Source organism: Sturnira hondurensis, unplaced genomic scaffold (assembly GCF_014824575.4).
Source record: "Sturnira hondurensis isolate 20B ecotype Veracruz unplaced genomic scaffold, ASM1482457v3 Scaffold0015509, whole genome shotgun sequence".
NCBI lineage: Eukaryota > Metazoa > Chordata > Mammalia > Chiroptera > Phyllostomidae > Sturnira > Sturnira hondurensis.
In genome coordinates this window covers 5,863,015-5,874,872 of record NW_028088140.1, presented here as the reverse complement: position 1 = coordinate 5,874,872, position 11,858 = coordinate 5,863,015, and the positions used below count along the sequence as shown (strand labels likewise).

At 41.7% G+C, this 11,858-nt stretch overlaps 1 long non-coding RNA gene across 1 annotated transcript; it reads left to right on the top strand.

Moving 5' to 3' along the window:
- Positions 1-4,634: 4,634 nt before the first annotated feature.
- On the top strand, positions 4,635-11,481 carry LOC119000016 (uncharacterized). The gene is made up of 3 exons (XR_005069222.1): positions 4,635-4,644; positions 7,672-7,674; positions 11,403-11,481. It is a non-coding gene; the product is annotated as an uncharacterized LOC119000016 (long non-coding RNA).
- Positions 11,482-11,858: the final 377 nt, after the last annotated feature.

The window sequence follows — 11,858 nt, the reverse complement described above, 5'->3', positions numbered from 1 at the left end:
AGCAGTATCGGAGCCCTAGGTTTTCACCAGAGCAGGGCAACTCAGTCGCTGGGTTGTGACGTTGTATGTGGGGGCGAGGTCAAAGAGGGACAATGGCTTCCCTCCGCCGCCTTCTGCCGCGACCCCCAGCGGCACTGCAGCCACCACCATCACCAGGCCCACGCGCCTCGCTCCACTGCACACGAGTGTGCCACCGCTGTCAGCCCTCCACCACTGGGTTCGCCCCCTGGGGCCTGTGTGGTCCGTCTCACTGCGCGCGAATGTGCGACCTTGGTCAGTCTGCCCCGCACCCCGACTAGTTCCAGGATGCCTGCGCTCCTAGGTCTGTCCGGCCTGACCCAGCTCCGCTGCTGGCTCCACCTCTCTTACCGTCCTCGTTGAACGGTTTGTAGCTGTCGGACTTCTGTATAAGTCCGTTTTCTGGTCTCTGGGTGTGTCTTAGTTCTCCAAAGCTTTTGTTGTATTGAAACTTGGTTGTGGGAGAAGGCACAGTGTTTCCACCTATGCCTCCATCTTGGCGGAAGTCCTCCCTTTCCAACATTTCTACATTTATTATGTTGGTAAATTTTTAAACTTTCATTTTATTATTTTTATATTGAATTTATTGGGGGTAATACTGGTTAATAAAATTACAGAATTGTACACCAGAATATTCTATAATACATCATCTGTATATTGCATTGTATATTCATTACCCCAATTTTGGTAATTTTTTTAAGAAGGAAAATCTTGAAAGTGATAAAAACAAGCACTAACTTTTTAAAAACCCCATTAAGCTTCATTTCATCTCTCTGTAGTGACTAAAGCATTGTGGGTCTTTGAACTTTTCTGAACATTTAATGACTTATTTGATCAGGATTAGAAAAAAAAATCATACAAGTTCATTAATTCAGTTCTGGCTAGCTGCCTTCACCTCTTTCTCCCTTCTATCTAAAGCTGAAAGGGAGTTTTTATTAATAGGTATAAAAATCGATCCTAGAGTCTTATACATTGTGTTTGTCGTTTTGCTCTCTGGCACTGTCTGTTACTACCTGTAGAAGACTCCCAAAGGCGGCCTCTGAAGGATCATGAACCTCCTGAAACTGAATGCAGATTTTGTGTGTGTGTGTGCATGTATACATTTTGGGGGGGGGGGAATGAATTAATAACTTTCATACACTTTCAAGGAACCCTTCAAAAGAATTAAGAACCACTGCCTGAAATGGATCTACCTGTATATTGTAGACAAGGCCAATAGGAGTCTGATCTATTTTCAGGAAATCAGGGTCAAAGTTGGAATCAGGCAACACTGTCAACAATCCAAGTGCAAATATCAACAATAGGATATTATACACTCTGGCCAGGTAGCTCAGTTGGTTAGAGCATCCTTCCGATATACCAAAGTTGCAGCTTTATCCTGGGTCAGGACACATAGAAGAATCAACCAATGAATGCACAAAGAAGTGGAACAACAAAAATTGATGTTTCTCTCTCTCCCTCTTTCCTCCTCCTTCTCTAAAAAATTAATAAGTAATAAATAGATAACTATATTTTTAAAAAAGGAAGAATACGATATCATAGTCATGGAGCAGGTCATAGACATGTGAGTCAGAATCCAGATGCAGGGACAGAAACTGGAACTGGGAAAGAAGAACAGAAAGAGCACAACAAAGGCAATCTTAATAAATACCTGTTGCTTGAAAAAGGAATTGATTTTGGACTTGGGTAGCAGTTTTGTATACCAGTATGAGATAATGTGCCTGAGGTCCCAGGTACCTATGTGATGACTCTAGCTCCCCCTCCTAAGGGATGTCTCCATACCCTCACAACCAGTCTGGAAGAGATTCAGAGATGATGAAGGATGCCCTGCTTTCTGTTACATGTTCACCCCTATTCACTACATTTATAAAGTTGTATCCAAGGCTTTAAAAATCACACACACTCACCCAATTTTTTTCATAACAACAACAACAACAATAACAGTCACAGCTATACCATACAAAGGCAGATTGTTGTAGGATTGAGAAAATGAGAACAATTCATTTCAAAGATTGGTTAGTAGAACTGATTTTCTTGGAAATAGAGGAAATAATATCTTTAAATTCAATATAAACATTGTGGCACACACTGTGGAGGATACAAAAGAAACAAGACAGAACCCTTAACCTCAAGATACAGTCTATTCAGGGAACGAAAGAATATGAGGCTGTAGAGCAGCATAAAGGTTAAACTCAGTGTGGTCGAGTGCCGAATTGTAACCTTGTTCAGAGAGGCTGGGTGAGGGCTCTTGGAAACTGCTCTTCAACAACAACACCTGTGCATAGGTGCATGCGCATGCGTGTGCACGCACAGACACACACATCCCTAATGAAAGTAGCTTTCAATATCATGCTTCCTTATGCTTCTAAAAAGAGAAGCAGTACTACATTAAAGTATGATATATTGAAGGTGTGCTCTGTTTCAGTTGTGTGTTCTCCAAGAGTCTTATATGCTCTGGTTTTATAGAGAAGTCACATTATCTAAAAAGACAAAGTGTCCATATTCATTGTCTTTTGATGAATTTTTCAGGCTGAACCCTTATATGTCTAGTCACTTAAAAAATGATTTTTTCTACTTTATTTGACAGAGTTTGGTAACAGGAAGGTTAGATACATATTCCCATATTTAATTTAAATGACATGTACTGTTGATTTTTCTACATTTAAGAAACACACTTGCATTTCTCAATTTTGTTTGTCATTTAAATTTCAACCATAGTTTTTCAAATATGTTATTGTATGTAAACATTCATCTCTATTCCTTTTAACTATTTGGAAGGTGGATGCTAAAATTATCTTTGATTCCTTCCTCTATGTGGGTAAATTAGGTAATATGTTTTTTAAATCTATATTTGCAGAGACTTGGTGATGCTTTAAGACAGAATACTTCGATGTGTGCTTCAGGAAGATACTCAGTGTTCACATACCACATTTGAAACAAGTGTAAGACTGTTTTGAGGTGTCTGATCACAGATGCACAGCCGTGTCTCTGCAGACTCCGACCACGCGCCTGCCCAAGCCACTGTGGCAGTCTGCAGAGGAAGGGCCTCAAGACAAGACAGCTGGGTGCTGGTGGCCGCACCTGGATTCTCCCTGTGTTTCCTTGTCTCTGAAACAAAGATTATAACACCTGCTCTATCATTTCTCTGGGTTTTGTGAAGATGAACTCTGGTCATAAATAATTGGAAATACTTTGGGCAAAGCATATAGAGCAAATTCAAAATTTTAAGGTAACTTTCTAAGAAAAAAATCATTTAAGTGAGAATCAAATGGAAGTATGTAGATACATAGCTTTGTGTTTTCCTTAAATTGCCACAAAAGTCCAGGAAAACTGAGTTATAAGAAGACTTTAAATTCTCTGTCACTTTAAAAGCATTCCCACGGCAGGGATTCTAGCTGTGTGGATTCTGTGAAACAGCTCTGGCCACCTCCTCTGTTGCTGGTAAAGTCTAAAGAGCATGGGAAAAGGTGAATGAGTTGGCAATATGATAGTCGGTAGGAGATTACTGTTAACTACTGGTTGTTAAAGTTTTTTGTTTAAGAAAAGTGTTCCTCTCAGACTGAGGGACTTGAGGCAAGCTTATCAGGCAGAACCTAGTCACCATCAAAAGCTGCAGTGGGTGGAGAACTGCGTTAGGCGTTATGTGAAGAACTTGAGTCTTCTTTTCCCACTTTTTAAAAATACCACTTCACGTATACTTTTGCTACTTTTTTAACACTCCCCTCTTCCTCCCAAACCTCCCTAGAACTGGTCCCACTGTCAAGTCAACAGAGGCTGAAGAAATACATTATTCTTGAGGAAATTTCAAAGTATTTCCTGCTTTTGTCCATAACCCAGTGATGCTGTACCTGTTTTTCTTGGCTGAAGTAAACCAATGACTAAAATCCTTCTTAAACTTTTCTCCTACTGCTTGCCTGCACCTTCTTTGGGAAGTTCTCATTCACTTATTGTTAGTGTTGAGCACTTTTAAAAGGCTTAAGTCCATATTATTATTTCAAAATGTGTTTGATAAAAACTGCCCCTGGCTAGTGTGGCTCAGTGGATTGAGTGCCAGCCTGCAAACCAAAGGGTCGCTGGTTCGATTCCCAGTCAGGGTACATGCCTGGGTTGCAGACCAGGTCCCCAGCTGGGGGTGTGTGAGAAGCAACCACAGACTGATGTTTCTCTTCCTCTCTTTCTCTCTCCCTTCTCCTCTGTCTAAAAGAAATAGATAAACAAACAAACAAGTAAACAAATATCCCCCCCCAAAAGCCCTAAATGCCTGTAGTGGAGATATGGTTATATAAACTATAATATATCCACATAAAGAGTACTTTGTAGCTATAAAATAGCACTTAAGCAGTTTCTAGAAACAAGATAAGAGCTTATTACAAAATTAGGTTTTTTACAAAAGATTTTTATTAATTTTTTTAGAGAGAGGGGAAAGGAGAGATAAAGAGAGAGGGAGAAACATTGATGTGAGAGAGAAATACTGATCAGTTGCCTCTCATTTGTGTCCTGACTGGGAACTGAACCCTCACCCTAGGCATGTGCCCAGACTTGGAATCAAACCTGTGACCATTTGCTTTGCGGGGCAATGCCCAATCAACTGATCCACATTGGTCAGGGGCAAAGTTAGTTTTTTAAGTGTAAAAAGTAAATACAGATAGTCATAATTATATAGTGGTCCTTTAGTATAGGCAGCTTTTTTTCTTCACATTTTTCCTATTTTTTTCCAGTTTTCTACCCTGAGCATGTCCAGTTTTAGATAAGAATAAGTCTATTTGTAAGGTTTTATTTTTTAGTCGATATCAAGTAAATTGTTTTCACATTGGTTAATAAGAATTAAAGCACTTATAATTCTAACAATACTGATAAAATATATAATATTCTAGGAGAAACTGGTGTGAAATAATGAGTTCACTCTCAACCACTCAACTTTAAGTGAGATCTAGAGCTCAGCCAGTCAGTGCACAGAGTAGGAAGTGGTGAGGTTACTGGACTCTGTGGCTGACTGCATTTACGCTCAGCCACCACAGGCAGAGACACGTCGATGTCCCTTGTACTGTCCTCCTCTGTATCCTTCACTGTCTCTTCCCTTTCCAGGTCCCCATTGTGTTCCTGTACCTCCTGATGGCTTAAATCAATGGGTAGCACGGGAGGAAAAAACAAGGCAGGTTAAACTGAAAGGTGTAGAAAAGATTCTTTTGTTCCTTCTGTCTCTGCAAGCTGGAAAGGTCCCTTTGGACACGTTCTTAGAAGCAGAACTATTTCATGTGACTGAGCGCTCAACAACTTCAGCCACTGGAGTTTGTGACCCAGTTGTGGGAGTGGAGTGGAGCTTGCTTTCATTTCTTAGAGTGACTTTGTAAGAAGCAGTTGAGCGTGTAGAGGCAGTTGAGCATTCCTTTATTTCCCCTTTCTTTTTGATAATTCATGATCGTGACTAATATTATCTCATGGGCATTTTGTGAAATTGATCAAGGCCCAAAGCAATTTTTCTGGCATAAGATCGTTGCAATATTACAGTCAGTAAAGGGTTAGAGAGCAAAGTTTGTCTAAGGACATCGAGTAGCATATATTTGGAGCCCCCCCAAATCTCCATTAGTTCTTGAAGGACACCCAGAATTTAAGATAACATTTATTCTGTGATGCTGATGAGACACTCAAATGTTAGTGCCCCACCAGCATCACAGAATAAAAATTTAGTTTCAGGTAACAGCTAATAATAGCTTAGTAATCAGTGTATGTTAAGACTGTTGTTTCAGGATCTGAAGGTATGACCCACCCTGACTCCAGGAGCCCATAAGCAGTTTCACCTTTGAGCCTCAGGAGGTCTGAAAGCATCAAGATGGAATCTGAGCCATTGTGCTCCAGGGTGCACAGATAATGACTACTGCCCAGGGCACAGATGAAAGAATGCTGCAGCTTTTATCTGATTAACTTTTTCCTTGGATTCCAAACCCCTCACCTACACTTTTCTTCTTATTATAAAAAGGATTGGTTTAAAATGGAACTTAAGACTGTCCATTAGGGTAGAAACCCCGCTGTCTTTTCAAATCCCCGGCCATCTGAGTAAAGTGCCCGTAAAGATTCGATCCCTCTCACTGCTTATTGGGTCTGGTACATGACAGGCAGCACAAATGCCTGCTTTTCCATTTTCGATGCAAACAGCATTTTCTCAATTTTATTTACAATGTTGTAAATCAAATTTGGGGAGAAAAACTGTCTCTATTTCATTTTGTCTTTGCTATTTATTTTGTAACATATAATTTGTGAAATTATAAGATTATCCCCCCAAATACTATCTAGTGGGAAAGAAAAAATACATATCTGCAAGCTGAAAAAGAAGAACAACGGCAGATCTTCTGTCCAGGGTATAACTCTCTCCAGAGTTCTGGGAAGGCTCCCAGTGAAGGTCTTGAAAGGAGAGTTTCCAGACAAAGTAGAGAAAGAAGAAAGGCCCAGGCTAAGGAAAGATCTTGTGCGAAGGCACTGCTGTGTGAACCTTCAGGAAAATAAGCTACTTGCTGAAAACAGCTGAGGACGAGACCAGAGAAGCAGGCATCCTCTACACTGCAGACTTAGAGAGCTGGGACTCTAGTGTATGGACCAAGAGTATCAAAATGGCCTCAGAAACAGTTAGATTAGGCTGGCACAGTTGTTTTAAAATAGTTTTAGATTTGATTCCTTTAAAGTGGGACAAGTCTTTTTATGTCCATATTGCCTCCTACTTTGCTAATTGAACCCGTGACTTTACATATTTAAATACCTGGTAAAGGCAGTTGAGGTTGTCTCAAGAAGCCTCTGGGTAGACCATGGAGAATGGAAGGGCTAAAATTGGCCCATGGAATAATCATATTTGCAATCTAGAAAGTCATTCAGGCAATAATGCAGAGAATAGGTTTTGTGACTGGTTGGTGGCATGAGGCAGACTAGCTGGAGGGAAAGACTGATCGGAGAGATACTTAGGAGATAGAACCTATGGGACATGGTAACTGATTGTACGTGAGTGATAAGGAAGAGGTCTAAAAGGCTTCTAGGTCTTGTTGTAGTAAGGGGGTTGACTGGGGTGTCACTCACTGAGATGGGGGTTTTGCTAAAGAAGTAGCAGGGTAGGACAATGAAGGGATGCTCAGTTGAGACCAGGTAAGTCTGCTGGCCCTTTAAGTCATTTTCGGCAGGCTTTCCAGCAGGTGGGCAATACACATGCTGAGGGCATTTGGCTTAATCCCTTGTCCTGACCCGAGCCAAGTTTTTGGGTTTGAGCTTCTCTTAGCACTATTTATGTTCATTAAACAGAGGAAGCCATCACTTTGTTATTCATCAATTAACTCTAATTTATAGTCGAAAGTTTTAGACTGGTTATTTGTATCATCTGACACAAACGGATCTGATTCCCTCATCCCATCTAGAACAATATATTAATAGAAAATTTTCTCTACTCCCTTGCAGGTTCTATTTTTTTATTGATTGATTGATTTTAGAGAGAGAGAGAGAGAGAGTGAGAGAGACTGATCTGTTTTTCCACTAATTGATGTATTCATTGGTTGATTCATTGTCCTGACCAGAGGTTGAACCTGCAACCTTGGAGTATGGGGATGATGCCCTAACCAACTGAGCTACCCAGCCAGGGCTGCAGGTTTTCTTTTCTAACTAAATTGCTCCCTGGAGTTGGTGGTGTTTAAGGCCATTCATTGTGTGAAGGTCCAGCTGCTCTGGAAGGAGGCCTGGAATGCTTTTTGGCCTGAATGCACCCATTTCACAGACCACTTCTCTTCTGAGTCCTGGACAGTGATGATGAAGAGACCACAGCAGATCTCCAGAGGGGGCACAATTGTTCCCCATTACACATTCCTAGAAAGACTGGTATGAACCACTTGTGTATTCAAGAAGCTCACCTGCAATGTCCTTCTATTAAACCCTTCTGACCATATAGGACTCAACCTGAGATGACCCTTCTTATTTTGGGGACCATGCTGTCATCTCCAACCTTCCCTTAATTCTTTCACCAGAGTGATAGTACTGAGCCTTACAGCTATAGTCAATTACATATAATTTGTCTCCTTGCTGGTCTAGATAAGAAGATCAGTAAATGTGATAAATGAGTATATGAACAAAACAATTTCCATTCTTCATGGTGAAGTTCAAGACTTGCCCAAGACAAAGTTTTCAAGTATTTCATAAATACTTCCTTTCACTTCAAACACTAGAACCTGTTCTACTTCTCCTGCCAGGAGTATTCCCTCATGCCTCCCTTTCCCTGTATAATTCTGCCTGCAGCTGTACATGTGTTATCTTATTTTCATTATCTCGATGGAGGCTGGTTTTATTTTTCTCCATTAACTGATGAGGACACCTGAAGCTCAGAGAGATATAAAGCAACTAGCCCAAGACTAAATGTTAGCAAATGGATTGAATTCCAGGTTTGTCTGACTCCAAAGCCCAATGCTCTTTCCACTATACATTCTCTCCAGAAAGAGGACTGACATGGTGAGTTCTGTCATCTCAGTGTCCCCTTGCCTCAGGTGTGTGTAGGTGGAGCACCAAAGCCTTCACAAGTAGGCAGCGTTGTTTTGAGGACTGTCAGAAAGTGGGTGGTGGTATCTGTTTTGAATGTGGCAGAAGAGCTTGAAATGTCATCACCAGCTTGTCATTGATATTTAAGTTTCTTTTGGCTCAAGGGATTGTTTCCTATTAAAACAATTAATTGGACCTGGGATTAATAGAAGAACTCAAGAGTTAAAGATTTTAGCCTCAGTCATAGTTGATAGACTAAAGTGATTAATGCATGTGGAAAGCTGTTATTCTAAGAACTGGAATGCATGATCTATGGGACTCTGGGAGGTCAACAAGCAACTCAACCTTTGTGTCCTAGAGGGCTGGCAAGTGATGGAGATATCTGGCCGTTGTGTTCCAGGGGATGTCTGTGACTCAGATACAGAATTGGCGACCAGCTGATAAAGAACTACTAGGAAAATTGTTGTGGGACTGCAACTCTTACCAAATTAACCTTTTCTCCAATCCTAGCCTACCCTTTCCTTCTCCTTATAGAAAAGGTTGGTTTGAGATGAAATATTAAGATGGGTTTTGAGGGTACACAACCTGGTGTCTTCTCAGATCACCAGCATCTGAATCAAGTGCCCATAAAGATTCAATCCTTGCCTCTGTTTATTGGTTATGGCAGTGAAAGGCAGCATGAATGCTGCTTTTTCTGGTTTCATTTTCTGGCACCCCAGACAGGACACCTTCGGGACTCTCCACTAAGTCTGAGTATTTGGTGGGGAGTCCCTTTGGCTGTCTGGTTTCACTAAGGTTCGCTCTTGTCCGGTTCTCGGCACTCCCCATCACTTTCACTTTCAACTGAACCACTGCACTTTCTGGTTCAGGATTACAGTCCCAGGGGATGACTTAGAAGGGTCGTCATGAATTAAGGTGTCTTCTGGTTTGTGTGGTATTACAGAGATCTGTAATACCAGAGATCTGGTATAACGAGGGAGAAACCTCTGTTCTGAGAAATAGCCCTTTGGAGTGAATTCTGGTTGATTGGCCACCTATGCTTATGAGGCTAAGAAAATTGTTTTTTTACTGTAATACTGCTTTGTACCATGTATAATCTGGATTCAGGAGAACACTGGCCACTGAGCAGGTCTTGAAACTACAGTACTATACTGCAATTAGAGTTGTTTTGTCAAAGATCAGGGAAATGGGAAAACAGTCCAGAGAAAAGAGAATCTGCCTGTGGCAGGCAGCAGATGCTCAGAAGACAGGAGCCGGGAAGATCAGGATGGCTGCTGCAAGCATGGCCAGGGGTCCCATGGACTCTCCATCCCTGGAGGATCTTCCTTCTTACCTGGCTGAAAGCCGAAGGAGGTAAGCCTAAACTGGTCTCTCCATCCCAAATCCATCAGGGAACCAAATTTGGTGGATGACAAGCCCCTATCAGGGCAAGGCAATCATATGCAAGGGAAAAGGCACTGGAAAAATGAGTTCCCTCAGTGAAGGAAAAGAAGGCCAGAGTCTGATAACCTGGGTAAAACTAACAGTGGATGGGGAAAAATTGTAGACATTTTTTATTGATACCAGAGTGACATATTCCATGGTCAATAAACCTCTAACTGAACAGTAACTGGAATTTCTGGAAGACCTGTAGGCCATTTTTTTAAGCCATTAGAATGTGATGTAGAAAATATTATTTTCCTCTTCTGGAGAGATTTGTTGTTGAATCTTCATACTCAAATCACTTTCTGTCTAAAAGAACACCTACGGATCCCCCCAGAGCATGCCTGGTAGTTCCTTATGAAACCATCTGGAGCAGGAAGAAAGTAACCCTGGTCACAGTAAATTGAGAATCAGGCAAACCCCATTGTGTGGGCTGCTGGAAGGCCAGGGAGGGGTAAGCAAGCCTCCCCTGTAAAAGCTGACCTCAAACAAGGGGTGGAGACTCCCAATAAGAGGCAGTATCACCTGCAAAAGGAGGCCCTAGATGGAATACACTCAATAATTCAGAAGTTTGAGGAATATAGACCCATTCAGCCCTGCTGCTCCCCATAGTCCAGAACAAGATTTAAGGGCCACAAATGGCATTGTACAGAACAGTATACCAAGGGACACCCTCTGGTATTCAGTATTGGACTTAAAAGATGCTTTGTTTTCCATTCTGGCTGACCAGGACTGTCAACTGTTATTTGCTTTTGAATGGCAGGACCTGGAAGTTTAGGAAGAGACTCAGGGCTGCTGGCCAGTATTAAGACAGGGGTCCAAGAACTCCCCATGATTTTTGGCGAGACCTTGAGCCAGGACTTAAAAGATCTAAAACTAGAAGAAGAAACTCTGTTACAATATGTAGACGCATCATTTAACTAATACTGCAGCTACTTGAACCATTTGGCATCTTGTGGCTATAAAGCAGTAGCACAGAAGGCCCAGATTTGCCAATAAGCAATAAGGTTTCTTGGGTTCCTGATTTAACTTAGCAAAAGAAGTCTTACTGGACTTGTCAAAGAAACTAGATCACACTGTCTAACCTGTTTAAGAGCTGTGGCAGCCACCTGCGAGCTTTTCCAGGAAGCTAAAAGGTTTTCTATGGGACAGCCCATCTCCAGGTATACACCCCACCAAGTGCTGATCCTGATAGAGCAAAAAGAAAATTTGAGGTCAACTGCTGGGAGAGTGGGCAGGTCCCAAGCAGCTCATGCCTGTAAGTAAGTTACAGCCTGCCCCACTTCTCCTGGAGCCTGACACGGCAGTGCTAATGCATGACTGTGCTGAGAAACTGAGGAGGTTTATACCAGCAGAATTGATTTAAAAGAGAATGAATGTGTCTTTGGAAGGAAAGAGGATTATCAACCTCCAATGAAAAGAAAATTAAGTGTGCCACAGAAATTTTAAATTATTAGAGGCAGTTTAGGTACCTTTACAGGTGACAGTTATGCACTGTCCCAGGCATCAGAAAGAGGACACTGACATGGCTAAACGAAACAATCTGACCAGCTAAGGAGTGAAAGAGGCTGCTAAAGGCGTATTTATAATGCCTTTGGTACCTGTTCTAGACTTACCACAATTCAACCCTGACTATTTGACCGCAGACTTAGAGAAAGGTAGGAGCTGGTGTTTTGAACCCCCTATATTATACCATGGTTTATAACTCCTGGCATTTCTAAAGCCCCGTGTGCCAGAAGAATGATCCTAAAACAGATCCTTGTCAGAAAAAAGGAGGGAAACAATACCAAGGGCAGTGCCTGTGGGAGGACTTTTAACAGATTTTACCCAGACATCAAGGGTCCCAGGATGGGAATATTTGTTAATCTTGGTTGATAACCTTTGTGGATGGGCAGAGGCCTAATCTGCTAGGACCGAGA